Source organism: Callorhinchus milii, unplaced genomic scaffold, assembly GCF_018977255.1.
Source record: "Callorhinchus milii isolate IMCB2004 unplaced genomic scaffold, IMCB_Cmil_1.0 Scaffold1, whole genome shotgun sequence".
In the NCBI taxonomy this organism is placed as follows: domain Eukaryota; kingdom Metazoa; phylum Chordata; class Chondrichthyes; order Chimaeriformes; family Callorhinchidae; genus Callorhinchus; species Callorhinchus milii.
Window position 1 is genome coordinate 11,087,733 of NW_024704742.1, and position 26,315 is coordinate 11,114,047.

The window sequence follows — 26,315 nt, forward strand, 5'->3', positions numbered from 1 at the left end:
ATGATGAAGTTTTAGTCCCATTAGGTTCCTGAGACTAGATATATCTGTGAGATTTGTCAGAGGAGCACTGTGTAAAGAGTACTAATGTGTACTTGAGATCCCTGGTCAATTTGCATTAGTTTGGTCCTATTGAAGGGCCTTGGCAAAGCAGCATAAACAAATGAGTTTTAACTGAACAAGTCTACTTATGTAGAATACCTAAATTTGCAGAGACACAAGCGCATGCAGATCAGCACTGGTTAAAGCAATTGTTAAAGCACACACTGGAATATAAATCCATGTCCACAGCAGATCACGTGATGTCACTAATACATGAGAGCCCTATTATAGCATTACCTCCCACTTTTTTCCACCCTCTCTCCCAGTATCGTAGTGCCTTACTTATAGCATAGGCCTAATACATTCACACTGACTAGCTGACTTTCCGTGCTAAAAAATAGTCAATTTTCAGGTTTTCAAATTGTGTGTTTGGTGCATGTGCCCTGAATATAAATGACGGGGATATAGGATTGAGAGTAATATCTGATTATTGATGACTTCAAGCTTGAAGGTGTTTTAAATTCTGAAGAGAACAGCACAAAATTGTGATTGCACTTAGGGTGCAAGAATAGTAGTAGCAACATATTTCCTAGGATGGGGGTGATCAGCAAAGGCATCTTGTGATCCAAGTTCATAAATCATTAAAATCTAGTTTGCAGGAACAAAAATAAGGATTAATGGGATGCTGCATTTTGTGAACAGAGACTGAATTATCAAAGAAAGGAATTGCTAATCCAGTTACATAAAATGCTGGTCAGACCTCATTTATATTCATTATAATTGCATTTGATATAGCGCCTTATGTTGTAAAGACTTTACAAAGCGCTTTACAGGATGGTAATATGACTGTGTATTTGTAGGCAAATATGGCCTACAATATTAATATTCATCTGAAAAGGAAGACGTGTCCTCAGTTGAACATCTCATCCGAAGGATGTGTTGTAATGCTGGGGAGAATGTTATATTTCAAAATTTCGTAACTTATCGTAGAGTAGATTTGAAAAGCCTAAAAATTATTCCAGTGTTCAAAGGGTTAATTAATTCTGTTCTTTCTGTATAAAGATTGTTTATTCAAGTAATTGACAGATTTTTTTTATTGCAGATCATTTCCTTATGTTTATTTCTGCAGCTGCTTTCACTTCATTTCACGTTTGCAAACGAAATGCATGTAATGCAATAAACTGACCTGTAAATGGGCCACTAGTATTAGCATTCACATGCCATATTCTCTTTCAGCCCTGAAGAATGTGGAGAATATGTAATACCTTTGAAAATAATTCTTGTCACCTGTAAAATAGTGAAAGATAAATATGGTGGCAGTCTAATTGTATGATTTAAATTATTTTACTTGATCGCTGACCCTGGTGGGTATTTTATGCAGTAATTGAATATTCTGTATCCTTAATTGGAAATATTATTAAGAGGATTAATGGCATCATTTTGAGCTTACAATAAAAAGTAAAATGCTTTCCTATCATCTCTAGTTTTTAACCTTTTAAAACCACATCTGCCTTGCACTATTTCCGCTGATCTGAATTCCAGTCTAATGGTTGCAAGCAGTTTCTCTTTGAAAGTGCTTGGCCCTGATTCAATAGCTTGCCTGCCAAATCAGTGTTGTCTGTCACCAGCTACCCAGACTGTTACACGCATTGGCAGCCTGAGATCAGGTTAGCAGTCAGTAAACCCATCTTTTAGCTACAAAAATGTGCAAAGCAAGATGGGAAATAAACAAATCAATGGCACATCTTCCTTTACAGTTCAGCTCGTGAGATTAAAGACTGAGAGTTTTAATATAAAAAGGATGTAAAGATCTGGCTTGTTGTTCACTGCACGCATGGAATTGTCAGTGCCGATGAGTTTAGGTTGTTCTAATGATTTGCATGAATCTTGGAGAAGCATGTTCACCATAAAGGGCAAGGAGTGTTGCATTGAGGAAATCGTAAACCACGTACTTTACACCACGCCAAGCAATTATAGCTTTACTTGAGGGAGTACAGTTTGGAACCAAACCAAATATACCAAGGGTCAACTGAAGTTTGGCTCAAATACAGCAAAGGCCAGACGGGGTCTGAACCCAACAGCAGCCGCTCCGGCACAAGTCACTCAGGCGCACCTAATGGGAAATAAACTTAAGGTTACAGAAGGACGCTCGAGATGTAACCAAAGAGCATCCCGAAAATACGGTGCACATTGGGCTGCCTTTCGAAAGTGGCAAGTGCACCTTATTAGGGTGTGTGCGGGCGCGCACGTGGATTTAGTGCACACAGCAGCGACACTCGATTGTTTTGAAGGGAGCGTCCCACAAAAAATGTGTGCACAACCTATATGCGGTGAAGGAATGTAATGTAAAGAACGGAATGTTTTTTGTATCGGTACAAAGAGAAAAATGGAAGAGAAGATATTGGACCTTGTGCTTGTTTTGGGCTTCTGTTGTACCAAATATATTTATAAACAAATATGTTTTCAAAAAAAGTACAGTTTGGAACTGTTTTTCTTGAGTGATAGATAGAGTAGTTAAGTTTATACAATATACCCACATGCAGATCCCTTATTGGTGAAGCCATTGCGGAGAGTGGGACCCGAAATGCATTGCTGTTTCAGAGAGTTACCATAAGCATGATAGGTCAAAAGACTGCGTCCTGCACTGTACATTTCTATGGAATGTGGCTGATATCAATAACGAAGTGAGGGAGGGTTGTGGGAGCGGTGTGGATGATCCAAATTCTTTCCATGATAATTTCCACCATTAGTATTTTCTTGCCAGCAGATCATTTCAGGCGTCAACTCTGTGATGTTGTATTGAGAGGTATAATAATAATAAAACCCTTGCATTTCATAAAGTGCCTTATCATGTCTTTGAAACATCTCAAAGCACTTCACAGAATATACTGTAAAGTGAATTGACTGTATATTTTGTGGCCAAAATGCGGCAGCCAATTGTGCACAGCAGTGTTAAACAGTCGTGGATTGAGTGACCAAATTATTTTTTTCCCTTTTTGAAGGAATTATTCCCCCTGGAAAAACGATCCACAAATTGATTAACTACCGGGTTCCTACTTACTGTTAGGTAAACAGAAGTGTGTGAAGTAAGCAAACTTGCCCAACGTTTCACCCTGCCAGGAATCAAACTCGGGTCCCTCGCTTGCAAGGCGAATGCTCTAACCACTGAGCTACAGGACTCCACAACTCTATAATCATAGGATCATAGAAATATATAGCATAGAAGGAGGACATTTGACCCATTGAGTCTGCACAAGATGTTCATTCAATCTCACTGCCCTGCTTATCCTCTTCAAGCTTTAAACTTTAATTTTCATATATTGTACAAGTTTTCGGAACAGATAACATTTTAGCTGACTCCCCTTAGGTATGAGGCAGCAAGAAGAGCAATGGTGCAGGAGGTAAAAGCATCAATACTAAAGCTATAGGCCCCTCTATTACTCCTGCTATTTGTGACACCTTAATGCGTGTTTGGTATGGCAGAACAAAATGCAGTCACACCACACGATCTGTTCAAACCTAGAGCATATAAAGGTACAGCATTTGAATTTGCCAGAAAATTGCACTCAAACTTGTATGTAATTTGAATGGCAGCAAAGAGACTTTAGTGCAAACTGCCTTTAGAGTTAATTCTCCATCTTAACTGTGCACATCTCAGAGAACATGTTAATTTTGTACACAGCATAGAAAAGTAGTCTTTATTCTGTTGCGAGCTCCTTGACATTTGCACAGTAAAAATTCTGCATTCATTACGTTTTGGCAGCAGATCTGCATCGGAAACGCTTAGTGTTTCAAGATTGCTGTTACTGAAGGATGAATTAACATACCCAGTTTTTTTTTCCAGAATTATCCTTTCCCATCTGTCTAAATTTTCTTCAGTCCATTCACAAATCTGCACATACCCATGGTCTTCAGATTATATTTTAAAAATCCCTGGAATTCCAATTTACCAGTTACATAAATCTTGACCTGAAAAGAGCATTCTGTGTTGCATAGTTGATGTGAGATGCAGGAAGGCAAACTGACTGAAGTGTGCCTTATCCATATGTGTATCAAATGGGAAACTGTGTTGTCTGCAGACTGCCTGACTCACAGACAGACAGAGTAAGGTTGACATTCCCCACTTCCTTGCTGGAGGTTTAGAACGGTTAAACAGAAAATGTTGATAATAATGAGCATGTTGGAAAAATCTTTGTAAATGTTGATGGATTTCTTTAAAGAGGAAATAAACTCTATTTTAAAGATCAAACATTTGTAAAAAAATAAATCGTGTTTTGCTGCAGTGGGATAGAGCGCAGTGCTTTCATGTCTTGGAGTTTGCTTTTGGGACAGCTGTGAAGCTCCTCTGTGACATTAGTTTGAACTGAGCCATGGTTTAGGCATGTTGTGGTATTGAGAAGAATGCGACTCCAGTGGAGGAATAGTCTGTGATGCAGAGATTGCCACCATTCACCACTGACTTAGTAAACTGTAAGTTTCCTCCTGGCTTAAGGTGCAAGCATATATGGGAACATAATCACATCAGCAACTTGCATTTTATATAGCGTCCTTCATGCAGGGTAGCGTCCCGGAACGCTTGACAATGGCAGAGTCTGACTCCGAGCCAGGGTGAGAGGGAAAGGGGAGCTGACCGTAAGCATGATCAAAAAGGAAGGTCCTTAGGCGGGATTTGAAAGTGAAGAGAGAAGGGGCAAGGCAGAGGGATTGATGGAGAGAGTTCCAGAGTCTCGAGGAGTAGTGGCTGAAAGCATGGCCACCGATGGTGAAGTGTAAGAGGCGAGGGACGAACTGGAGGCTGTAGCTGGCTGAGCGGAGGCAGCAAGTGGTGGAGTGGGGGGTAAGCAAATCGGATAGGTAGGAAGGTGCCACCATTGTATGGTGCATGGGGGGAACCCAGCTGGAATTCGTAATGAATAGGGCTTGTGGCTTGGATCATCGATGATTGTCAGGAGGCTTCACTCTCAACTTGTATTCTCACCTTTCCTTAGTTATTTAGTTGTGGATTTTAAGGGCTCTGTGTGTGTGCAGCTTCCTGTGTGTGCACAGGCCTTGTGACACCATGGAAAGCATCAACTATTAGCCATTGGGATTGCCAGTGAATGCACGTGAAAGAACTATTGACAAATCAGATTCCCAACACTAGCTGCTTGAACAAGGCATTTTTATTTTGGTTGTGGTCGGTCGAGTTACTGTGGCCATCAGTAGTGGTGTAGGAACTGAACCAGTGGTGCTGATGTACTCATTGTACTTAATCAGACCGAATACACTCTGGTCGATCCTCACCCTCACCTACAAGGCCATTCACGGCCTTGCTCCCTCCTACCTCTCCGACCTACTATCCCCCTACCTACCCGCCCGTACCCTCCGTTCCTCTGGCTCCGGTCTGCTCCACATCCCCCGCCTCAACCGCCCTACTATTGGTGGCCGGGCCTTCAGCCTCTCAGCCCCTAGGCTCTGGAACTCCATCCCCCAGTGCCTTCGCCGCCTCCTCCCTTTCCTCCTTCAAGGCCGGTCTCAAGATCTTTCTCTTTGACGGTGCCTTCAGCTCCCCTCTCGACTCTCTACCCCCTCCTCGCTCCCTCCCTTCCCTCCCCTCACCCTGACCATTTCCCCCCTACTCGGGTCCTGACCCAACTGTACAGTGCCTTGGGACGTCCTCCCGACGTGAAAGGCGCTCAATAAATGGAATCTTGTTGTTGTTGTTGTTTGTTTACATTGCAGTTTCATTGTGTAGCTGACCTGCTCGTTCTCCCCACTCTGACAAGCTCTCCTGCATTTTGGTTGTTAGCTCACCAACAACCTCACTTTCTGCTTTAAGTAACTCAGATGGTGACCTGATGACCCAGAAGTCAGACATTTTCATTTTTGCAGTGGGGGGCAGGTCAGCTGTGCACAGTTAAACAATTGTATCCTGCTGTAAATTTCATTGATTCCAACAACTGGATTATAATAAGACTCCACTAGATTTGGCAACTTAGTTCAGCTGCTCCGACCCCACTCCTTTGCTTGCCTCATGCTCAGCTAATACAAGTCCACTACGCAGGGCCTATCCTTCAGCCTCAACACCAGGAACCTCTGGAACTCCCTGTCTCAATCACTTTAAACAACAACAACATTTACATCTGTGCCTACAGCCACCTCCCCCTTCTCCTGTTCGCTTGCTGGGTGTTCAACCTGACTAGCATACAGCACTTCAAGATGATTGCTATATAAATGCAAGTTATTATTGTTAGTTCCTACAATGGACATCAGCCCAGAGGAGCTCAACAATGTGTCACACTACTTTTGCAATCATTGGAGAGTCCAATAAAACTGCTGGTGTGGAAAATGGAAACAAAATTGCCCTTTTCTATAGGGAGCACTCTTTTGAAATTGAGAGTTCAGGTGGATTGCTGGGGCACAGTGGAGGGACCATCGTGGAGTCCTGTAGCTTAGTAGTTAGAGCGCTCGTCTCGCAAGCAAGAGACCTGGGTTCGATTCCCAGCAGGGCAAAACGTTAGGCAAGTTTCCTTACTCCACATGCCTCTGTTTACCTAGCAGTAAGTAGGAACCCAGTTGTTAGTCGATTGGCGGATCGCTTTTCCGGGGGTAATAATTGCTTCAAAAAAAAAAAAAAAAATTTAATCACTTCAATCCACGACTGTTTGTGGGACACTGCTGTGTGCAATTGACTGCCGCACTTGAAGTGCTCCGTAAGTGCTCTGTGGCCCTGCGCTGCGTGAAGGGCGCTGTATAAATGCAAGTCGTCATTGTTGTAAAAGATACGCACACATCTAAAATAAAGTAGAACATTTCAATTGTTCACTTCCAGACGCAATCCTCTGTAACATTCTAAATCTTGTATTACGGTAGTGTTGAGATGTGACATTTTTTCCCAATCAAGCAATGTGGTGCCTATTCTACAGACAAGAAACAACTTATACATTTACTTAAATTTCCATTCTGATTCCCTCCACATGAAACTTTTTTATTGCATACATAAAGCAGTCGATTTTTACGTCAATATTTTTGCTTTTCGTGCTTGATTTGTATCTCCAAGCATCAAACAAGCTTTATTATTTTCTTATTTTCACTAAATTTTGAGTATATGTCCAATTGTTTTGTTTTCTAACATTCTTCTTCCTGCCCCCTGTTTATTTTCTCTCTTTAATATCAGCTGGAGAATATGTGGACTCCTGTAGCTCAGTGGTTAGAGCACTCGCTTTGCAAGTGAGAGACCTGAGTTCAATTCCAGGCAGAGGGCGAAACCTTGGGCAGGTTTCCTTACTCCACACAGAGCCTAATAATAATCCCTCCAAAACCAAAACCAATAATAAATTGGTCTTTTTCAATCTACGTCTGTTTGTGGGACATTGCTGTGCGCAATTGGCTGCCGCGTTCGCCCACAAATATACAGTCAATTCACTTTACAGTGTGTTCTGTGAAGCGCTTTGGGACATCGAGAAGACGTGAAAAGCGCTATATCAAATGCAAGGATTATTATTGTTATTATTATTATTTCACCAAATGTTGTTCAATTCAAGCATTGTTGGCCAATTCAGGCATTGTTGTATTATTTTGGTCATTCATTTTATGACTGTTTGTTGGATATTGCTATGCTCAAATTGGCTGCTGTGTTTGCAAAATACACAGTCACTGCACTCTACAGTATATTCTTTAAAGCACACTGGATTGTCCGCTATACAAATATAATTTTGTTGTTGTTGTTCCCCTCTGGACAGGAAAGGTCCTGCATCCCATGTAATTGGATAATCTTGAGAGAATGAACTATTCTGCAACCTTCATTCAAATCATTGGTAGACTAGACTAAAGGGAATAAGCTACAAGTCTAGTGCAAGAAAAGCATGGTGTGGTTTATGCATTGCAATTGCCAAACCACAAGTACTATTATTATTTTATTACCTGTTCAAAAAGCCCTACCTGATGACGAGCAAAATCTTGGTTCAAAGTAACTTCAAAGGAACATTTTTGATTTTTGAATCTCCCCCAGATCCTTAATATTAGTCCTCCTTTGCATTTAACTCAGTCTTATCACAAGTATGAAGACCCGGGACATCCCCACATCAGATAACTGTGGTTCACAAACCACAACATGCTTTTCTCGCGCCGGACTTGTAACTTCTTCCTTTTAGCCTAGTTTACCAATGATTTGAATGAAGGTTACAGAATAGTTCATTGTCTCAAGATTACCTGATTCAAGTGCTCCTCTGTGTTGGAGCTTTCATTGGTTCATTACCCCACATTGAAACCTTCGAGGCCCTCCATGGCCTTGCACCTTCCTACCTCTGTGACTTGCTAACCCCTGATCAACCTGCCTGCTCTCTCCACTCAGCAGGCTCTGGCCTGCTCCAAGTCCCCCGCCCAGCCCACACTACCATCGGCGGTCAGGCCTTCTACTTCTCTGCCCCCACACTTTGGAACTCCGTCCCACATTCCCTTGCCTCACTCCCTCCCTTGCCTCCTTCAAGGCACGTCTCAAAACCCTCTTCTTCAAGGAGGTCACCCTCCTGCCCTCCACATCACCTGATCCCTCCATGATCTTGCTCCCCGCTACCTCTCCAAACTCCTAAGCCCATATCAGCCTGTCCACTCCCTTCGCTCGGCGGACACCAGCCTGCTTCAGGTCCCTCACACTTTCTGCCCCACCATTGGTGGTCAGGCATTCAGAATCTCTGCCCCCACACTCTGGAACTCTATCCCGCAATTCCTCTACCTCACTTCTCTCTTGCCTTCTTCAAGTCCCATCTAAAGTCCTTCCTCTTCACTTGTGCCTTCAGCCACCCTCCCACCCCTACCACCCTGCCCACCACCCCTCCTGAGCCCAACACTCAGCTTGGGTCCAAAAACCCCTGTCTGTCCAGTGTCTTGGGACGTCTTTCCGATGTGAAGGGTGCTTTACAAGTAATTTGTTATTGTTGTGGAGACAAATTAACTAGTCATCAAAAGACCCAATGCCCACGTCTTGTTGGAGCCCAGTGATACAACAGACCAAGCGTGATCTCGAGAACACAGCCACAACACAGCCCCTTCCATTAAAGCAGGCTGTTTGCACGTTGCCTTTGATGTTGAACTACCTGCGTTGCAGACAGCAGTGTTCCCAAGACATTCTGCCCATGAAGTGAACTGCACCAGGAAACGTCAACAAAAGAATGGCTCTGATCAAGGGGCTGCACTTGAAGCTCTCCACTTTGCGGCTCTTTTTCTGAAGGATTAAGCAAGCCTTGACTATCTTAGGACACAGGAAGGCTTTTATTTTATTGACGGTAAGGAATAAAACATCAGTACTACTTACACTTGCTAAACTTAACTCAGTCACATTGCTTCAAAAGATAATTAATTCCAATGTGATAGAGACATTTTCTATGGCTTAATAGTTGTCTAAATATTTATTTGAATACTGAGTGTTACTACATCCTGGCTCTTCAACCTATTAAACAAAATTTCCAGATAGGCAGCATTATTCCAATCCGTGATTCCTATTGGTAATCATTGAATCCTATTGGTAATTATGTCTGTTTGCAAGTTGATGGTTCAGAGGTTTTAGGAGATAATCTATCATCATTGTGGGAGCAACATCACCATAAAAAATGCAGCAAACACACAATGTGTATTGTGTGTCTTGGGACACGCGCCTTGGGACAGCGCCTTGGGACGTCCTCCCAACGTGAAAGGCGCTGTATAAATGGAATCTTGTTGTTGTATTTATATAGCACCCTTCACACCTTGGATAACATCACGGAGTGCTTCACAGTTTTGGGGTTGGATGTTGAGCTAAGGGGATGGACAGAGGGAGGTGACCATAGGTCAAAGGGGTAGCTTTTAAAATGGGATATAAAGTGGATAGAGCGAAGGGGGAGACTGAGGGACAGAGGCAGCGACTACAGTGGTTTAAAGAAATCTCTCGGGGTCATTAAGGGATGAGAAATAATCGTGGGGTGGCCACATCCTATGAAAGAGTTAAAAGACCAAACATGTGAATCGTTCTGGATTTTATACAAAAATAGGATACTTTTTTCCAAAGGAAATTGGAAGTTTACTTTAACCTGACATGAATTATGACCCGACTAGAACTGCACTCCCCGGTTTCCCACCGCAACAATCAATTCTCAGAGCTTCTTGTTATGAAGCAATTGGATGTTATAGCTGGGGTGATAACACCTGCTGTGTAAATCCATTCAAGTAGCAGGACTTTGCAACATCAACGCAACAGGATTATTTTAGTTTAATTTTGGTCATATTTTATTCCAGACTAGCAATGAGAATGGTACCCCATGTGCACTATGTTTGCCTGCACGCAGAGACATGAAAGTCAAGCAGGCACAAAATCATCATTTTTCAAGTGTCTGTCGTCAACTAGTCTCTACGCAGCAATTTTCTGCCAACTTGACTCAGCTGACTGAACTTCAGTAGGTGGCAGCTGCACCTTTGGTGTTCAAAATCATGAAAGAGATTCGTGTGTCTCACGCTAACTCCTAACTGCTTCCGAGGTGTTTGGCAATTCTGAGTTAAAGTATCCCAAAGATCGAAATAAGCCGTATCATTACAAACAAAATGTAATTAAATGGTTATGATGATGGCGTTAAAGCTTAGACCGTGAGACTGAAATTGCTTGTTGTTGCAACACTAATTGTTGCCGAAGGCATGATCGAAGAGAAGGGTCTTTAGATGGGATTTGAAGGAGGCCAGAGAGGGAGTGAGGTGGAGGGATTGAGGGATAGCGTTTCAGAGTGTGGGGGTAGACATGCTGAATGCCCGACCACCAATGGTGGGGCGGGAAATGCAGGGGACCTGAAGCAGGTCGGTGTCTGCCGAGTGAAGGGAGCACACAGGCTGACATGGAGGTCAGAGAGGTAGAGGGTAGCAAGACCATGGAGGGCTTTGAAAGTAAGAGGGAGGGTTTTGTACGTGATTCTCTGAGGGATGGGGAGCCAGTGAAGCCGGGCAAAAATAGGGTGATTGATTCGCGTAGCCTGGTTTGGGAGAGAACACGAGCTGCAAAGTTCTGAATAATGTGCAGCTTGTGGAGCGAAGAGTTGGGATGTCCAGTGAGCAGGCAGTTGGCATAGTCAAGCCAGGACGTGATGAAAGTGTAGATTAGGGTCTCGGAGGCCTGCAGTAAGATGACCTTAAGGCTTAAGGCTAAAAATTCGAGCCTCAGGTTATTTGTTGTGGTAGAAGGACATGGGATTCAGCCAATTAGCTGACAAATCTGGCATTTTCCTGCAATAGCAAATGCAGCATTCTAGTCTTGTAGATGTGAAGTGCAAGATATTGAGTAACTACCCCATTAAGACTTCAGGGACACAACGTGTATTTCAAACCTTGACAGCTCTGGCATCTTATGGACCATTAGGTGAGAATTTCTGTCAGTATTAGTACAGTGCTTAGTTGTGCATTTTTACATAAATGGCTTTTAAAGAGATACTTTGACAGAGGAGGAGGAATCCAGGACAGCCACATGGGACAGGTGTAAGTGCTCGCGTGATGTTTTGTGTCCTGGAGCTGCATTCTCGTTAGCTTCTGGTCCTCACTGAATTTACTTCTCATCAAAGTGAGGTGTGTTAGTGCTGGGAAATTAAAACCCATTTCTATTTTGGCCTCTGGTATCAGTATCAAGCCCTCCCAGGCAAAATATAGAAATTCTGAGAAAAACTCTTTTTAAACTCTGCCACAACCTCAAAATAGTACCTCCCATTTCATCAGTGGGTAACTTGTTCCAAGTTGGGCAGTATTCTGAACTGGCTGCAACTATCATTTTTCATGCTTACCTGGTCGATCTGAAGTAAAGAAGCAACCTCTAGAGGTAGTGCAGAGAAGAGCAGCAAGGCTGAGAGAGGGGTGAGCTGGGATGCACAACTAGACAAATTGGTGTTCTTCAGCCTTGAAAACAGATAGAAGGGATCTTGTAAACATAAATAATATGCAAAACTCGATAAAGAAAATAACTGGGAAAGAGAATCATAAGTGCGGTTGAAAAGAAAGTTCTTAAGGTAGGCTTCAAAGGTGGCCTGTGTAAATCAAGTCCAATGCTTATAACACAATGGGAGACAGATTCAGGTTTGTAAAGAGACATTCAGGACAGACACCAGGAAATTCTTCATAATGTAGAGGGTGGAATACTAAGAAGGGTAGTACAGTTCTAGGACCATGTACTCCTTCAAAGAAACAGTTTGAAACTGAAGTGGGAAGATATGTATTCAGGAAGAATGAAATAGACTGAAGGCCTTATTCATCTGAACCTCTCTTGTGACCTTTTGAACAGCCTTTGGTGGCCATGTGCGATTGACATCAGGCAAGTGGCTACTGGGGCTTCTTGAGGTTAGATGCTCTTATCCCTTTGTTTTTCTGGTTGGTCCCAGGTGGATCTGTTATTGTATCTCATCCAGGCAGATGAGGATGATATTCTACTATCGGCTGTCGGGTCTCTGCTCCTCCATTCCACATTCCTGTAGCTCAGTGGTTAGAGCACTCGCTTTGCAAGCGAGAGACCCGGGTTCGATTCCCAGCAGGGTCAAACCTTGGGCAAGTTTTCTTACTCCAAACCCCTGATAATAATCCCTCAAGAAAAAACAATAATAAATTGGTCATTTTCAATCCACGTTTGTGAGACAATGCTGTGCGCAATTGGCTGCCGCATTTTGCCCACAAATATATAGTCAATTCATTTTACAGTCTTCTGTGAAGCACTTTGAGACGTCTAGAAGACGTGAAAAGCCCTATATCAAATGCAAGGATTACTCGTGGAGTCCTGTAGCTCAGTGGTTAGAGCACTCGCTTTGCAAGTGAGAGACCTGAGTTCAATTCCAGGCAGGGCGAGACCTTGGGCAAGTTTCCTTACTCCACACGCCTAATAATAATCCCTCCAAAACCAAAAACAATAATAAATTGGTCATTTTCAATCCACGACTGTTTGTGGGACATTGCTGTGCGCAATTAGCTGCCGCGTTCGCCCACAAATATACAGTCAATTCACTTTACAGTATATTCTGTGAAGCGCTTTGGGACGTCCTCCCGACGTGAAAAGCGCTATATCAAATGCAAGGATTATTATTATTATTATTATTATTATTCCCCTTGCCTAGCTCCCTCCCATGCCTCCTTCAAGGCACGTATCAAGACTCTCCTCTTCGACCGTGCCTTCAGCTACCTTGTACACATTCAGCTGGAGGAAGCTCGAGCTCATCCAGGATCCTGTGATCTTCCATAATCACGAAAATTGTGAATTGGAAATAACTGCATATACTAAGTTTACTTGTGTAGTTTCCATGTTGCCTCCAGGGCATTGGAACCCACATTACAATGTGGACTCCAAGGTACTGGAGGCAACAGTCTTCAGGTACATCAGAACTGTTTTTATTTCAACCATTTCTATATATCCTGCAGTATAAACAAGGCATAGGTTTATTACCTCAGAGGGGTTTTGCATTGCATTCTTTCTTTGCATTGATGTGCTGTAGAGATGCATCTGGCGCAATCCCAAAAGCTGAACGTGGTTAGATTTGAGATTGTCTCCAGCTGGAATAGATCAATCCTTGTGTTTTCTCTCTGCGTCTCGATTACATTCACTTAACCTTGCTCTTAGTGATCTTTATGTTTCCTCTGATGTTCTCCCACATGCACAGCTAATGCTCTTAAACTCTTAGCTTATAGTCTTATGGAACTGTGCAAATACTGCAATGCTGAAGCAAACAGCCACTTATTTTATTGTTTTAAACAAAAGATACAAGGGACAGACCAAAATGTAGTAGGGCTACTCAGCTTAATGAGATGTACAGGGCAATTTTTAAAAAAAATTATGTTAGTAGGTGGGATGTATAGAATTCTTGGATTGGATACTTTTAAGCATAGTGACAGGTTTCCGCATGTATCAGGCACCCAGCTAACCAAAAAATAATGAAAAAATTGACTCTTTCAGGGACCATAAAGGAAAATGAGTGTATTAAAATAAATATATGTAGTACACATTTGTATTTATTGTACGGTATAGTACAAAAAGTGCAGGTTCTGCTTCCCAGTTCGCTCCTTCCTCTCCTGTCGTTCCCTTCACAAACCCCTCCAATCGGGTTTCCGTACTGCCCACAGCGCAGAAACAGCTTGGGTTAAAGTGACAAATAACATTTTATCCATCTGTGATCAGGGTTCCCTCTACCTCAACATCCTCCTGGACCTCTCTGCTGCCTTTGATACCATTGACCACTCTATCCTCCTCCACCACCTCTCCTCTCACCTCAACCTTCATGGTTCTGTCCTTGAATGTTTCAGATCCTATAATAATAATAATAATAATCCTTGCATTTGATATAGCACTTTTCACGTCGGGAGGACATCCCAAAGCGCTTCACAGAACACACTGTAAAGTGAATTGACTGTATATTTGTGGGCGATCGCGGCAGCCAATTGCGCACAGCAATGTCCCACAAACAGACGTAGATTGAAAATGACCAATTTATTATTGTTTTGGGTTTTGGAGGGATTATTATTAGGCTCTGTGTGGAGTAAGGAAACCTGCCCAAGGTTTCGCCCGCTGCCTGGAATTGAACTCAGGTCTCTCACTTGCAAAGCGAGTGCTCTAACCACTGAGTTACAGGACTCCACGTACCTCTCACACTGTCTCCACTTCATCTCCAAAAACGGTTTCTCCTTTAGCCCCCGCACTGTTTTGTGTGGTGTTCTTCAGGGCACTGTCCTTGGTCCCCTCCTCTTCAATATCTATATGCGCCCTCTTGGTGACATCATCTGCAGACATGGGGTTAAATTCCAGGACCACTGCTATCCTGACAGAATGTCTGTCAGACATCAAGTCCTGGATGAGAGCTAACTTTCTACAGTTGAACATCAACAAGACCGAGACCCTCCTGATTGGCTTCCGTCAGCACCTCCACATCTCAGGCACTGACAACATCACCATCCATAGACCCACACTCTGTGGTGTCTTGTTTGACCCTCAACTGGCAGGGCGAAACCTTGGGCAAGTTTCCTTACTCCACACGCCTAATAATAATCCCTCCAAAAAACCAAAAACAATAATTAAATTGGTCATTTTTCAATCTACGACTGTTTGTGGGACATTGCTGTGCGCAATTGGCTGCCGCGTTCGCCCACAAATATACAGTCAATTCACTTTACAGTGTGTTCTGTGAAGCGCTTTGGGACGTCCTCCCGACGTGAAAAGCGCTATATCAAATGCAAGGATTATTATTATTATTATTATTATTATTATAACTGTCCTTTCTACGCCACATCTGTGCCATGACACAGTCAGTCAATTCACTTTAGTGGAGTCCTGTAGCTCAGTGGTTGAGCACTCGCTTTGCAAGAGAGAGACCTGAGTTCAATTCCAGGCAGAGGGCGAAACCTTGGGCAAGTTTCCTTACTCCACACGCCTAATAATAATCCCTCCAAAACCAAAAACAATAATAAATTGGTCATTTTCAATCCACGACTGTTTGTGGGACATTGCTGTGCGCAATTGGCTGCCGCGTTCGCCCACAAATATACAGTCAATTCACTTTACAGTGTGTTCTGTGAAGCGCTTTGGGACGTCCTCCCGACGTGAAAAGCGCTATATCAAATGCAAGGATTATTATTATTATTATTATATTTACAATATATTCTGCCTCAACGACATGATAAGGCTCTATATTAAATGCAAGGATTGTTGTTATAATTTCATTATTTTTCCTCAGATTATTCTTTACTTATTTTCTCCATTTGTTGTATTTCCTTCCTTCATCCCTTTCCTTATTGAATGGAAAGCTCAAACTGAACATTGTTGTGGTCAGGCCAAGCTCAACTTAATTCTCGTCAGAATTCAATGAGGCATACAATTAAAGTAACCTTGAAATACTCTGTTAGTTTGGTGCATTCCAGCCCTTGAGCTGATCTCAGTCGGTATTATTATTTAATGTAAGAATTCCCCTTCGATCTGGAATCACGAGTCTTGTCTCATTTGCACAAAGTGGTTTGTCTACTGCAGATTGAATGGCACCAGTGGGTACACATTAGGACATAGAAGCTTTAAATCTATACTTTTGTAATAAAGTCATAGGGTTATCAAACCAAACTGAAACAGCCAGCAGGTAAGAGACCATATAAAAGGTATGTAATGTCTATTTTCTAGAAGTAAAGGAACATTTGGAAATGGGACATGTTTACGCCTTTCATATTCCATGTTATAATTTACAACAGATAATAATCCTTGCATTTGATATAGTGCACCCAGAACAGAACTTTTGTGTCCTGTTAAATCCTCAGCAGTCCTTCAAACTCCACATCCATGCTGTGACCCATTCTGCCTTCCCCATGTTCACAATATTTTCCACCTCTGCCACTGCCTTTCTCCCCCGGGTCCTGAGAACCTTATTCATGCATTTGTTATGTCCAGGCTCAACTATGCAAACTCACTGCTCTCCACAAGATGCAGATTATTCAAAATGCTACAGCTTGTCTCCTCCCATACCAAGCTCTCTAAACCGATCACCTCCATCCCCACCCAGCTTCACTGGCTCGCCATCCCTCGGAGGATTAAGTTTAAAATCCTCGTCCTCACTTTTAAAGTCCTCCACAGTCATGTTCCTCCCTACCTCTGTGATCTCTTAACACCATATCAACCTGTCCACTGGCCTGCTCCATGTCCCCTGCCCATTGATGGACTGGCCTTCAGTGTTTCTGCCCCCTCCCACTGGAACTCCATCCCCGAATCCCTCCACCTCGCCCCCTCCCTTGTTGCCTCCTTCAAGGCCAGTCTCAAGACCTTCCTCTTTCATCATGCCTTCAACCATACTCCACTTGTTTCCAACTCTCAAGTCTGCTGCAAACCCATAACTGGCCAGCACCTCAAGACATCCGTCCAATATGAAATATGCTATATAAATGTAAGTTGTTGGTGCTTTGTCACCTCGTCGAGATGTCTTCAGGCACATCACAGAATTGTACTGTGAAGTGTAGTGACTGTGTATTGTTGAGCGAATGCAGCAGGCAATTTGCACACAACGATGTTCCACAAGTAACTGTGAAATGAATGTTCAATTTAACAGGAGGATTATTGGCCAGGACACTGGGAGAAACTGCTTTCGATCTACAACAACAACAATTTGCATTTATATAGCACCCTTCGTGTGGGGTAGCATCTCGGAGGGCTTAGTTGGAATGGTTTTGTTTTTTGAATCTCAAATTCTATTGCAGCTGAAAGGAAGTTGTTCCTCTTTTAATGTTAGCAATATGGGTTATATTAATAGAACCAGTACTTTTCAGGCATATTTTACACTTTCTAGCTGGTGATGCTTTATTTTCTCAATATGTATTAATGGCCACAGTTGTAAATTAAAATATAAACCAATTAACGCCATGTGAATTTCTAGAGCATGGAAATGCATAGTCAGCAGAGCATTTTATTGTAGATATTTTAAAGATTCAAAGGCTTCTTGTTCATCTGATAGTGCCTTCGGTCACCCTCCCCCCTCCCCCGGCTCAGTGTCAGACTCTGCCACTGTTAAGCAATCCGAGCTACCTTGAATGAAGGGTGTTATATAAATGAAAGTTATTGTTTAATCTAATTCAGGATGTTAAAAAATAACCTTGCCTGGTCCTACAACTGCATTGAAATGAGGGAACACAATTGTCAAAAAGGAGCAGCACTGCAATAATCCAAGGCACTGTTGTTTGGCCAGCATGTCTGGCTCGCCAATATAGTCAGGACCTCAATCCTGCAAATCAAAGGATTAACAGATAGGAAGGAGGGTTGTAGTTGGACAAGTTCTGTGCTTGCTGTCACCATTAAAAATAACCACCATTGCATACAATGGGCTTTCAGCCTGCAGGAAGCCAGGGTTCTCCTTTGTATTTTGATACACATCTCTGAAAGAAGACCTGCTGGCAGTGGGCTTTTTGAATTGCTGTTTTGTTCTGCCCTAGAATAACCAGCTTTATGCTATGCTGAGTATTTCACAATGTTCTCATTACATTCCAGTGGAGCAGCCGTCAGACAGTCGCCAATTTTCAATTGAAGATCTTGTGCGCAATAGAATTGCTGAGTAATTCTAATTGGGTACGACAAAGCTTATCAGTGGAGTGTACACAGTATGTTTGAAAGCTCAGAGGAGTTGTATTGAAATACCTTCGGAATCTGCTTCAGGGCGTTCATTCCTTTGTAGCTCGAGCTAAGTATAGTGAAGTATAAAAATCTAAAAATCAGAGCAGAATGGTTAGTGTTCAGCATGCTAATGTACATGGTGGGGTGAGGGGAGGGGGTCAAGCTACATCGGAACAAGGCTTTTCTGCTGGTGCTGCACTATTTACAGATACTAATGTGCTGTCATGTCAAATAATTGTTGCCATTGCCCTGCAATTGTCTTTGGAAAAGAGGTTTATAATAATGATAATCCTTGCATTGGATAAAGTGCCTTATTACAACTTCGCGATGTCTCAAAACGCTTCACAGAATATACTGTCAAGTGAATTGACTATACATTTTGTGGGCAAAACGTGGCAGCCAATTGCGTACAGCAGCTCCACAAACAGTCGTGGATTGATGGGCTGAATGATCTTTTCATTTCCACACTTACATATATTCCACTTTCTTGATTATACAGTTCTAGTAGTCCTTTACCTAAAGCCTGAGTCAAATAAAATTTGCTAACAGAATGCAAAGTCATCTGAAACAAAAACAGAAGTTGCTGAGAACACTCAGCATCTATGGAGAAAGAAAAGTGAGTCAACGTTTCAGGTCCACAATCCTTCATTGGAACTGGGGCATGTAGGGAGAGAGATGTTTTAAGGTCTAACAGAGAGGGGGGAAGACAGAGCAAGGCAGGCAATGGAGAAAGTGGGATAGAGGACAGGGGATGATGGGTTAACGAGGTGTTAATGATGCAAAACAAAATGGGAGATTGTAACAAAACAGGGGAAAAGAGGTGTTAATAATGCAAAACAAAATGGGAAGGAATTGCAACAAAACAGGCAGACCAGAGAGAGAAAACGTGTATCTAGGACCCAGATGATGTGGTAATGGTCACAGAAGAGAGGGAGGAGGAAGGTGAACTGTTATGGTCTGAAATTATTGAAATCAATATTGAGGACAGGGGGCTGTAAGGTCTCTAGGAAATAGATGAGGTGCGGTTCCTCGAGCTTGGACTGTGGTTCATTGGAACATCATAGGAGACCATGGATGGAGAGGTCAGAATGCGAATGGGAGGGAGAGTTGAAGCGGCAAGAAACCGGAAGCTCAGGGTTGTTCTTGCAGACAGAACAGAGGTGTTTGGCAAAACAGTCACCAAATCTGCGTTTGGTTTCCCCATTGTAGAAGAGACCACATTGTGAGCAGTGAATACAGTAAACTACATTGGTGGCAGTACTTGTGAATCCCTGTCTCACTTGAACACTGTGTTTGGAGCCCTGAGAAGAGGTGAAAGCGCAGGTATTTCATCTCCTGCGCTGGCAAGAGAAGGTGCCGGGGGAAGGAGAGCAACTGCTTTGCGACCACATCACTCCCACCCTCGCTCGCCTCCACTGGCTCACCATCCCCCAGAGGATCAAATTCAAGATCCTCATCCTCACCTACAAGGCCATTCACGGCCTTGCTCCCTCCTACCTCTCTGACCTACTATCCCCCTACCTACCCGCCCGTACCCTCCGTTCCTCTGGCTCCGGTCTGCTCCACACCCCTCGCCCCAACCGCCCTACTATCGGTGGCCGGGCCATCAGCCTCTCAGCCCCTAGGCTCTGGAACTCCAACCCCCAGTGCCTTCGCCTTGCCTCCTCCCTTTCCTCCTTCAACGCCGGTCTCAAGACCTTTCTCTTTGACGGTGCCTTCAGCTCCCCTCTCGACTCTCTACCCCCTCCTCGCTCCCTCCCTTCTCTCCCCTCACCCTGACCATTTCGCCCCTGCTCGGGTCCTGACCCAACTGTACAGCACCTTGGGACGTCCTCCAGACGTGAAAGGCGCTCTATCAATGGAATCTTGTTGTTGTTGTAGTGACGGAGGAATGAACCAGGGAGTCACGGAGTGAACGGCCCCATCAGAATGCTGAGAAATGAGGGGAGGGAAAGATATTTTTGGTGGTTAGATCACGCTGGAGGTGCCGGAAATGGTGGAGAATTATTTGTAGGATGTTGAGGTTGATGGGGTGGAAGGTGAGGGCTAGGGGGACCCTATCATGGTTCTGGGAAGAGGGGGAAGGGATGAGGGCTACCAACTTGCTACCAACCTGCTAAAATTTGCTACCAACTGTGTTGAATGTGTGATAATGATAATGAGAGAAGGAAACTATTTGTACAATACTAATCCTCATCCAATTTCCACTCATACACATGTTAATAATAATAGTATTTGCGTTTGATCTAGCACATCTCACCATAAGTTGTGACTTCTACAATAATAATTATTAAGTAAAGCGACTGTATATTTATAGATGGGCCTTGCCCCTCCTAACTCTCTATCCTGCTGACTCCCTACCAACCTGCCTGCTCCCTCCATTCAGCGGGCTCCGGTCTGCTCCGTGTCTCCCACTCGACCCGCCCTACCATCGGTGGCCGGGCCTTCAGCCTCTCTGCCCCCACACCCGGGAACTCCATCCCATAGTCCCTTTGCCTCGCTTCCTCCCTTGCCTCCTTCGAGGCCAGTCTGAAGACCCTCCTCTTCAATCGTGCCTTTGGTCACCCTCCCACCTCCCTGCCTTCCCTCACCTCTACCTCACCCCTCCCTCATACTCGGGTCCTGACCCCTGACTGTCCATTGCCTTGAGGCACCCTCCCAACGTGAAAGGTGCTCTATAAATGTAATTTTGTTGTTGTTGTGTAGCCAATTTGCACAGAGCAATATCCTACAAACAGCCTGTGACAGCCAGAGAAATAATCTTCTCTTTATAAATAGTTCCATTGGTTATTTAAAATCTACCCAAATAGGCAGGTGAGATCAATTTAACGTCTCATCTGAAAGATGCAATCTTCAACAAAGCATTGCTTCTCCATCACAAGGAGCACTCTGAGAGGCCGTCTGGCGTGAAGGGTGCTATATAAATGCAAGTTATTGTTGTTGTTGCATTGATAGGTCAGACTGTGCACAAATTGCCAAACATGGAGCTTGAACCTATACAGGACTCCACTTTGTTGTCGGAGAGGGCGTTCTTCAGTTGAGACATTAAATTGAGGTCCCATCTGTTTCTTCAGGTAGACATTAAACGTGACACAGTACTACTCTAAAATAGAAGGGAGTCCTGTTCAAAACAATCCTCCAAATACAATTTATCACTCACGTTGTGGTTGTTTGTGGTGCATTACTTTGGGAAAGTTAGCTGTTGCATTGACCTACAAATACACAGTCACTACACTGTAAAATTCTGTGAATCACTTTCAAACCTTTCAACAATGAGAAAGGCACTTTATCAAATACAAGAATTGTTATGATAATAAATTCATTATACGATAATAACAAGCTTAGTAAAATTGATTACCTGTTGTGGTTTATTTATTATCATTTTAATAAATGATAAATACAGGACTTATAGTCACTGGGGGGCAGAAATTCTTCCCACTTGGCTCCTGTTAACCCTACTAACCAACACCCTAATGAATAGGGTGGTGCTAGTTAGACAAGCAACAAGTAGCTTGCTAGAAATTGCCTAAACTCCAGCAGTACCCCAATTCACGCGCTAGGTTTTCCAAACCGTGGCAGCCTGTGCTGAATATTGTATGCGATAGTGGATTGCTTTCCGGGGGTAATAAAAAAAATTCATAATAATTTGGTCACACAATCCACGATTGTTTGTGGCACATTATAATGCGCAATTAGCTTCTGCCTTTTGCCGACAAAGTATATAGTCAATTCACTTTACAGTATATTCTGTGAAGCACTTTGAGACACCTCAACAATGTGATAAGGTACTATATCAAATTCAAGGATTGTTATTATTATTATCATTATATTTGGAACTCACAGCAGTGTGATCAGATATTCTTAAGCCTGGTGATGGTTTTTACATCTGACGAACACCCAAGAACAATACTACATTAAATTATTTAGTTTTTATTTGCTTTTTCTATCCACTTGGGTCAAGCAAGTTGAAAAGAAATTGAAATTGAAAGTTGAATTAAACTTTATTATGAAATTAATAAGTCCTATTACTTTTCTCATTATCGTTATTAGTGCTTTTGATAAGATTAAATTTTGCTGTAGTGAACCAGGTAATTATGTTTACGTGCACACTGTACAGTGAATTAGGTCTTGCAAGAAAAACTTCATTATCTCTGGGTATCCTGTTAGCAATGATGAATCTATAACTTCATTATGGAATCCAAAACAATTGAGATCATTCATAGCGAATAAACTGTATGATATATGTTTTGTGCCAAAAAAAAGTGTGAATTAATTTTGCTGAAATTTGAGGCAAGTGATTTGATTGGAAGAAGGGTATTATATCCAGACATGGAAAATTAGTAAACCTTGAATGCCATGCTCTAAATATTTTCTGTTATAATAATATATTGAGCTTGCATAAATATTCAGCAATTGAATATTGTTAGTAATGGCCCATGCAGGATATAACTTGAAAAGGATTGGAGGGTTTTCAGAAGTGGAATCCTTGTGGAGTTGCAAAAATACTTTTTATAACGATAAAAGTGTTTTGCCTGTAAAATATTCCTTGTTTTGGGATATGATTGAGATTCTGCACAGCAAATTTCTCTCTCCATTTTTCTTTATCATCATCTTTTCGGTCTCCTTTCAAACAAATGAAAACCAGAGGAGATGAGCATTTGTGGATCAAATGAGAGATAAAAGATCTGCAAATGTTGACTGATGGGCAAAGGCAGTACCAGTAAGCTATTACAGACTTCAACATTGCAAATTTGGAGCTTAGTTTGTTGAATTATCAGATGTTAGCAGAGGCAACATTTGGTCTTCTATTGGCCTTGGGACTACTTGGGTTAAGGAAGAAAAATTCACTTAGGGTTTCTTCTCCTGATCACTATCCAGAAATTTCTACACAGTAGACAAAAAGCGAGGTAGCATTCTATCAAAGGGCACTATAACATGCACTCACCTTCTATCGAAACAGTACATCTCAAGACTCTACTCGGTGCCAATTCACGCATTATTTACTCAAAAGTGATGAGATCAAAAGTCTCGGGTTGTCTTTTTGGGAAAAATGTTATGCAAAATATATTGCCTTTTAAATCTCACAGCAACTAGAGATAATTTGAGAGATTGTAGACAGAGCATGATTTCTAGTCAGGATTTACTATTAACATCAAGCAGGAAAAGGCTTAATCTGTAAATACCCAAGGAGTATGCATGATACCCACAGTGTAATGCACTGTTATATTAGTTCTCTATACCTTGTCACATCTGTCCTCCATGAGGGTTGGTGAGGGAAGATAAGCGGGGTCTCCTTGATGCTGAACTGGCTCCAAGATGACATGCCTGGCAATGGAACGTTGGAATCGAGCCAGTAGTCTGTGGCAGTCTTGGTATCTATCTTACTCATTGAATTCTACTGATTGGACAGCTGAAAGAATGGAGATTTGTCAGCAGTTAGCTTCTCGTAAGTCACGCCTTGATGAAGCTCACATATGTTTGTTCTTCGTATTCATTTGCTAATTGCATGAATGATTATGGTTATATTCTGACATTTGACCTTGTTAATTGTGTATCAAATCTCTAAACTGCAACAACCACAACATGAGGAATTCTTATAACCCACTCACTTTTCTTCAGAGCATTCATATTGGGTCTCAGATAGATTTCTCATTTGTAAGGCTTTTCTGAGAAATCTAAACCTTTATCTACAAAATACAGTCACTGCACTTTACAGTAAATCCCGTAAAGTGCTTTGAGATATCTTCCTGTTGTAAAAGATGCCATATCTTTTGCAAGGATTGTTTTTTAATTAAGAATGTCTGACAGGTATTCTGTAAAACATGGTAGTCATGCGTGTAGTTTTGGCGGGCCACTCCAAGCAAGTATATATTCTGTGAAGCACTTTGAGATGTCTCGAATACCTGATAAGGCGCTATATCAAATGCAAGGATTATTATTATTATTTACACAGAGCTGATATAGGGCACATCCTAGTGAATACCAGAAGCCATCAGGAGATTATGCCGTGGTTCACTATTTATCCTATTCACAATTACTTTCACAAAATCACAAGGTCACAAGATTGGTCTGGATAAAAAAGCCCATTTGATCTCACCCCTCCAGAACACTGACCCTACCATTCCCCCTCCACATCAATGCATCAAACTGCTTTTAAACTGAGGTCCTGACCTCCACCACGTTTCCTCACAGTCAGTTCCAGTCATTGATTTCTCGCTGACCCACTGTGTAAAGAAAAACTTCCTGAAATTGATGGCCAGATGGGAGAGGCATAGGCAGAGCCAAGCGATGTTGCGGAAGTGGAGGAAGGCAGAACAGGTCATGGCATGGATATGGGATAGAAAGGATAGTCGTGCGTCAAGCAAGAATCCTAGGTTCCGGATTGGATCAGTGAAATGGAGTTTGCATCCATGAATGGGCATGCTGCCAGTGCCTGAGGTGTGGAGGTGCTGACGGGAGCCAATCAGGAGGGCCTTGGTCTTGTTGACGTTCAGCTGGAGAAAGTTAGCTCTCGTCCAGGACTTGGTGTCTGACAGACATTGGTTCTGGAGTTGAGGGTGGAGGCAGAGAGATAGAATTGGTTGTCATCCTCATACATGTGGAAGTTGATCCCAAGTCTGTGGATGATATCACCAAGATATTGAAGAGAAGAGAACTAAGGACAGAGCCCTGAGAGACGATGCACGAGATGGTGTGGATGCTGAAGGAGAAGCCATTTCTGGAGACAAAATGTAGACAGTGTGAAAGGTAGGTTCTGAACCACTCAAGGACAGAACTGTGAAGGTTGAGGTGAGATGAAAGGTGATAGAGAAAGTTGGAATGGTCAATAGTGTCAAGGCAGCAAAGAGGTCAAGAAGGACGAGGAGACAGAGTGAGCCTGGTCATAGATGGACAAAATGTCATTTTAACCAAGGCTGCTTCTGTGCAGCATGGAAACTCAATTGGAGTGGTTCATAGAGGGAGTGGCGGGAGAGGAAGGAGTGTAATTGGGAAGCAACGACTCATTCCAGGACTTTGGAAAGGAAAGGGAGGTTAGTTGTAGAGCAGGGATGGGTCCAGAGAAGGTTTCTTTTTTTTAAGGATGGGAGTGACAACGGTTGTTTTAAAGGGGTGGGAATGGTGCCAGTGGACAAGGAGAGGTAGATGATGTAGATGATATCTGTGAGTAGAGGAGCGAGGAGGTGGAGCTGGGAGGTAAGAAAAGGGGTAGGGATGGGGTCAAGTTTTCATTTTGGTCATTATGGTAGTGAGAGAGGAGAGGGAGACAAGTTTGAAGTTGTGGAGGGAGGGATGGGTAGGGGCCAGAGTGTTAGGTTGAGATAGGGAAAGGATAGAAGTTGGAAGAACAGAGACAACTGAGTGGATCCCTCGATTTTGGTTTCAAGTAAGTCCAGCATCTTCTTGGAGTTGGAGTAGAGGAAGGGCGAGGCATGAGAGGGTGAGGGAGGAGCCATTTGGTGGTCGAGAAAGGAGCATGGGGTTGTCTTTGGCCTCCAAGAATATCTTGGAATAGCAGAATAATTTAATAGAGGCAAGGGTGGAGTGGTAGGTTCTGATGAGGTCCAGCCAGATCTGCTGATGGACAGTTAAGTTGGATTTGAGCCAGATGTGCTTGGCGGCATGACATATTGAGCAACTAGTCAATGCGATGCCCAGAAAACAGCTAGGGCTTGGATGGTGTCCTGCGAAAGCAAGATCCATTCCAAGGATGTTTGCTTGCTGCTTGGTGAGCACAGAATTGCCACACTGTGTATAACTTGTCAGTTATGTCGCTGGGAAGCTTCTCCTATTGACCTGTTCGTGAAAGAGAGTGGAACACAGCCATGCTATTCTTGCAATATTTAGAAATCTAGATACTTTCATTTATTTTTGGGGTGCCGTTCAAATGACCATTCTATATTTGTGACCTTAGATAGTGTGTGTGGGAGAAATTGAGATCAGTAAAGTCTCTATCAACAACTTGCGTTTATATAGCGCCCTTCACACCGGACAGCATCTCGGAGGGCTCTAACTGAAATTCACACACTGTGGGAAGGAATGCTGTCCATATAATGTTGAGCAAGATCTTGGACTTAATTTCCTCTTCTCCCTACCTGACCTGCCAAGGTTGCTCAAGCCCATTGCACCACCCCTCCTGCCATTCAGCTGACTCAAGCTAATTCAACATAGACCAGGGATCGAATTT